Source organism: Phascolarctos cinereus, unplaced genomic scaffold, assembly GCF_003287225.1.
Source record: "Phascolarctos cinereus isolate Bilbo 61053 unplaced genomic scaffold, phaCin_HiC Scaffold_2;HRSCAF=192, whole genome shotgun sequence".
In the NCBI taxonomy this organism is placed as follows: Eukaryota; Metazoa; Chordata; class Mammalia; order Diprotodontia; family Phascolarctidae; genus Phascolarctos; species Phascolarctos cinereus.
The window spans coordinates 398,289,794-398,296,019 of record NW_027555625.1 but is presented as its reverse complement, the minus strand read 5'-3'; the positions used below and the strand labels follow the sequence as shown (position 1 = coordinate 398,296,019).

The 6,226-nt window shown below is 46.5% G+C and overlaps 1 pseudogene; it reads left to right on the top strand.

The window, feature by feature from the left end:
* Window positions 1-3,138: 3,138 nt before the first annotated feature.
* LOC110212291 (DNA replication licensing factor MCM5 pseudogene) lies at window positions 3,139-5,274 on the top strand (annotated as a pseudogene).
* Window positions 5,275-6,226: the final 952 nt, after the last annotated feature.

Here is a 6,226-nt window from a genome sequence, read left to right as displayed (position 1 = left end):
AAGATGTTATTTCATGACTAGAACTATATACCAGGAGCCCTCTCTCTTTCATGGATTCCTGAGTACAAGTTATTTAGCTACCATTATTAGTAGCTGTGTGACAGTGAGCAGGTGACTTAACCTTTGTCCACATCATCATTTTCCTTATCTATAAAACAGGAACAATATTACCATCTATATTGAAAGGATGTTATGGGATCAAATGAGCTATCATCTGTAAAACGACTGAAATTTTAAAGTGTTATATAAGTGCTTTTATTATAATATCATTATCATCATCATCATCATCATCATTGTTGTTGTTGTTGCTGTTGTTATTGTTATTGTTATTATTAGACAGAAGAAAATTTCCTGTGCCAAAAATACAGTCCTCAAATTTCCTGGTTATGTCACCAAGAAATCGTACCGGACCCAGATCATTATCATCAGCTAAGCAGTTTCCCACATTACCTTGATAAATGGATTCATTTGAAAACAAATAAGTAATTTTAGAACACCATTTTTAACAGATGGCATCATAGTTAATACTCAAAATCCTCAAAATACATGGAATGAAGATTTCTTGGAGCCAAGATGGCAGAGTAAGCAATAACTTACTATCCATCTCCCGTATTCACTTCAGAACAACCAAACCAACATAAAACAGCACCCCAGAACAAATCCTGGAATACTGGAGACAGAGGAAAGGGAGAGTGGAGCACTCTTTTAGTCTGGGAGTTTTGGAGGATCTGTAAAAAAGGTCTGCCTTGAGGGTGGAGCCAAGATGGCAGAGCAAAAGCAGTGAGTTGCTTGAGCTGTCCCCCAAACCTCTCCAAATACCTATAAAATTATTATAAACAAATTTTAAAGCAGCAGAACCCATAAAAAGACAGAGTGAAACAAATTTCCAGCCCAAGACAACGTGGATGGTTGACTGTAAAGGTTTATTGTGCCAGGCAGGGAGAGGAACACAGTTCAGCATGGGTATGCAGGCAAAACAGGCCTCAGAGAACCTGCAGCAGCCCTCAGAGGACTGAATCAAGGGCAGCTGTGGTGATTTCCAGACTTCTCAACCCACAAACAACAAAAACAACTTGGAAGGTCAGTAAAAAAAGTCTGTGACTGTTGTGAGACAGAAGCTTCATCCCAGCCCCAATACCCACGTGTGGCCCTGAGCCAGTGGCTGCTTCTGGAGTTTCCAACCCACAGACTGAGGAGGGAATAGAGTGGCTGATCAGAGGAGGATTGCAGGGATCTCTTTGCTGGTGCAGGATTCTCTTGCTTTGCCCATTTTTGGAACTGGGTCACAGTTCTGGGTGGTGGTCCTGGGGGGAGGAGGAGTAGTGCTGGAGTGGTGGAGCTTGTAGCGGTGGTGCAGAGAAAATCCTCTTCACAGTTCCAAGGCAGAAAAGAGTCCTTGTGGTCACACACAGACCAGAGCACAGGCCAGGAAAGGAATAAACACCATCGCCCCTTATCATACCACCTTGGTAGAACTGAAAACTTACAGGTCTCTAGAAGTATCTCTTAAAATAGCTGCACAAAACCTCTGAAGCTTGGGACGGTACATTCTCCACACTGGAAGCAGACCCATACCTTAACAAAGAGTTTATAATTCAAGTAATCATTGTTCATGGGTAGGCTGAGCTAATATAATAAAAGTGACAATTCTACCTGAATTGATTCACTTCTTCAGTGCCGTACCAATCAAATTACTGAAAAATTATTTTATAGAGCTAGAAAAATAATAACAAAATTCATCTGGAAGAACAAAAGGTCAAGCATATCAAGGGACTTAATGAAAATAAATGCAAAGGAAGGTGGCCTATAAGTAGCAGATCTAAAACTCTATTATAAAGCAGCAACTGTTAAAACTATTTGGTACTGACAAAGAAATAGAGTGATAGATCAGTGGAATATAACAAGACAGTAATCAATGACTATGGTAATCTACCATTTGATAAACCCCAATACTCCAGCTTCTGGGATAAGAATTCACTATTTGACAAATACTGATGGAAAAACTGAAAAAGAGTATGGTATAAACTAGGCACAGACCAAAATCTCACACTATATACCAAAATAAACTCAAAATGGGTTCATGATTTAGACATAAAGGCTGATACTATAAGCAAACTGGGAGAGCAAGAAATAGTTTACCTGTCAGATTTATGGAGAACAGAAAAATTTATGACCAAATGAGACAGAGAACTTTATGAAATGCAAAATAGCTAATTTTGATTACATTAAATTAAAAAAAGTTTTTGCACAACAAATCCAATGCAACCAAGATTAGAAGGGTAGCAGAAAACTGGGAAACAATTTTTCAGCCACTGTCTTCTGATAAAGGTCTCATTTCTAAAACTAGATAGAGAATTGAGTCAAATTTACAAGAATACAAGTCATTCTCCAATTGATAAAATGGTCAAAGAATATTCAAATGGCAGTTTTCAGATGAAGGAATTGAAACTATCTCTAGTCATGTGAAAAATGCTCTAAATCACTGTTGATTAGAGAAATGCAAATTGAAACAACTCTGAGGTACCACATCACACCTATCAGATGGGTTAACAGGACGAAACAGGAAAATGATAAATGTGGGAGAGGATGTGGGAAAATTGGAACACTAAGGAATTGTTGGTGGAATTGTGAACTGATCCAAACATTCTGGAGAGTAATTTGGGAACTATGCCCAAAGGGCTATAAAACTGTGCATACTCTTTGATCCAGTAATCCCACCACTAGGTCTATATCCCAAAGAGATCATTAAAAAAGGGAAAAGGACCCACATGTACAAAAATATCTGTAGCAGCTCTTTCTGTGGTGGCAAAGAATTGGAAATTGAGGGAATACCCATCAACTGGGGAATGGCTGAGCAAGCTGTGGTGTATGGGTGTACTGAAATACTATTGTGCTATAACAAATGGTGAGCAGAAGGAGTTAAAAAAAAACACCTGGAGAGACATAACATGAACTGATGTGGAGTAAAGTGAGCAGAACCAAAATAATACTGTACGTAGTAATAGTAATACTATGTGATGACCAACTTTGATAGACTTAATTCTTTTCAGCAACACAATGATCTAAGACAATTCTAAAAGACTCATGATGTCCTCCGGCCACCCCGGGTTTCTCGGTGCAGGCAGTGCAGCCACAGCCATGTCTGACTTTGAAGACCCCGGGATCTTCTACAGCAACAGCTTTGGGGGGGACCCCAGGGCCGAGGATGGGCAGCTGCCGAAGCACTGTAAGGAGTTTCTGCGCCAGTACTGCGCGGGCACCAACTGCACCGACTTCACCTTCAAGTACAGAGATGAACTCAAACACCATTACAACCTGGATGAATACTGGATCGAGGTCGAGATGGAGGACCTGGCCAGCTTCTACGAGGACCTGGACGACTACTTGTATAAGCAGCCGGCCGAGCACCTGAAGCTGCTGGAGGAGGCGGCCAAAGAAGTGGCAGACGAGGTGACCCGACTGTGGCCCAAGGGGGAGGAAACCCTGCAGGACATCCAGGTTGTATGCCAGTCCCGCCAACATTCGGAGCCTGAAGTCTGACATGATGTCCCACCTGGTGAAGATTCCGGGCATCATCACTGCGGCCACAGCTGTCCGGTCCAAGGCTACCTGGATCCCCATCCTGTGCCGCAGCTGCCATAACACCACCAATGACATCAGCGTGCCCCCAGGCCTGGAGGGCTATGCTCTGCCCAGGAACTGCACCACGGATCAGGCCGGGCGCCCCAAATGCCCCTTGGACCCTTACTTCATCGTGCCCGACAAGTGCAAGTGTGTGAACTTCCAGACCCTGAAGCTCCAGGAGTGCCCGGATGCCGTGCCCCATGGAGAAATGCCTCGGCACATGCGGCTCTATTGTGACAGGTACCTGTGTGACAAGGTCGTTCCTGGCAATCGAGTCACCATCATGGGCATCTATTCCATCAAGAAGTTTGGCATGAACTAGGCCAAGGGCCATGACCAGGTGGGCGTGGGAATCCGCAGCTCCTACATCCGTGTCCTGGGCATCCAAGCGGACACCGATGGTTCAGGCCGAAGCTTTGACAGGGCCACGACCCCCCTGGAGGAGGAGGAGGAGTTCCGGGGCCTGGCGGCCACATTATTTCCAAGAGCATCGCACCCTCCATCTTTGGGGGCACGGACATTAAGAAGGCCATCGCCTGCCTCCTCTTTGGGGGGCTCCCACAAGAGGCTCCCCCGATGGGCTTATCAACCTCCCGATGCTGGGCGACCCTGGCATGGCCAAGTCTCAGCTTCTGAAGTTTGTGGAGAGTTGTTCCCCCATTGGGGTGGATACCTCTGGAAAGGGTAGCAGCACAGCCGGCCTCATGGCTTTGGTGATGAGGGACCCTTCCTCCCGCAACTTCATCATGGAAGGAGGCGCCGTGGTCCAGGCCAACGGCAGCGTTGTGTGTATTGATGAGTTTGACAAGATGAGAGAAGACTACCGAGTGGCCATCCACGAGGCCATGGAGCAGCAGACCATCTCCATCACCACGGCGGGCATCTCCACCACCCTGAACTCAGGCTGCTCCGTGCTGGCCGCCGCCAACTCTGTCTTTGGCCGCTGGGACGAGACCAAAGGCGAGGACAACATCGACTTCATGCCCACCATCTTGTCCCGCTTTGACATGATCTTTATGGTCAAGGACGAACACAATGTAGAGAGAGACATGACTCTGGCCGAGCACGTCATCACCCTGCACGTGAGTGCGCAGACCCAGACGGAGGCCGTGGACGGTGAGATAGGTCTGGGCAAGCTGAAAAAATTCATCACTTACGGTCGATTGAAGTGTGGGGGGCCGCGGAGAAGCTGAAGAATCGCTACATCTTGATGCTCAGCGGGGCCGCTATCACGAGCGGGAGAGTGAGCGCCGCTCCAGTATCCCCATCACTGTCCAGCAGCTGGAGGCCGTAGTCCGGATCTCCGAGTCCCTCAGCAAGATGAAGAGGCAGCCGTTCGCCACCGAGGCCGAAGTGGAGGAGACGCTGAGGCTGTTCCAGGTGTCCACGCTTGACGCCGCCCTGTCCGGCTCCCTGTCCGGAGTGGAGGGCTTCACCAGCCTGGAAGACGAAGAGATGCTGGCACCGATCGAGAAGCAGCTGAAACGCCGCTTTGCCATCGGCTCCCAGGTCTCCAAGCACAGCATCGTGCAGGAGCTCACCAAGCAGAAACACCCCAAGCACGCCATCTACAAGGTCCTGCAGCTCATGATGCGCCCTGGCGAGATCCAGCACCGCCTGTAGCGGAAGGTCCTCTCCCGCCTCAAGTGACCTCCTGGCCCCTCACGCCCGCCCCTGCACACGCGGCCTTAATAGGACTCTTCTCCCCTCCCGCCCCCTCCCCTCGGCCAGCTGCTGCTGCTGCTGCTGCTGCTGTTTCCAGGGCCGGCCTGCCTCCACTTGGGCCACCGCGGAAGTTCTGACCCTCTCCCTGGCTCCCCCTCCTGCGCCAGGACAGCAGGCCAGGGCTCCGGCCGCACGGGGATCCTTGGGTAGAAGTGGGAAATTGAAGAGATTTTGGACGTGCTTGGTCTTGTAACAATAAAAAAGTGATTTGTTTTTGGGGACACCCCCCCCAAAAAAAAAAAAAAACCAAAAACGAACTCATGATGGAAAATGCTATCCATGTCCAGAGAAAGAACTATGGAATCTGAATTCAGATGGAAGTGTACTACTTACTATTCTTTTTTTCTTTCTTGTGGTTTTCCCCTTTTGTTCTGATTCTTCCTTCACAGCATGACTCATGTGCAAATATGTCTAATAGGATTCTGCATCTATTGTCTATATCAGATTGCATGCTGTCTTGCAGAGTGGAGAGGGGAGGATGGGAGAGAAAAAATTAGAGCTCAAAATCTTGTAAAAGTGAATGTTGAAAACTCTCTTTCCATGTTATTGAAAAAATAAAATACTATTATGTTGAAAAATACACATAATGAAATGCTTTAAAATATAGAAACTTAGCTAGAGAGATCATATAGATTCATGCAGAAATAAGGTTAGTTACCTGCCATCCTTCTTGCCTTATTTTCTATTAAAGTGGTATCATGCATACCTCCAATGAGCCTATAGAGGATGTGTTTACATCCTAGTATTTCAGTCAACTACATAAAGCAGTTATTTTATTCACCTGTATATTAATAGTATGTTCCAAAGAGAGGAACATACTATTCTGAGGTTCCCTCTGAGACTCATCAATGAAAAAAGGAGAATAAGATTATTGTAA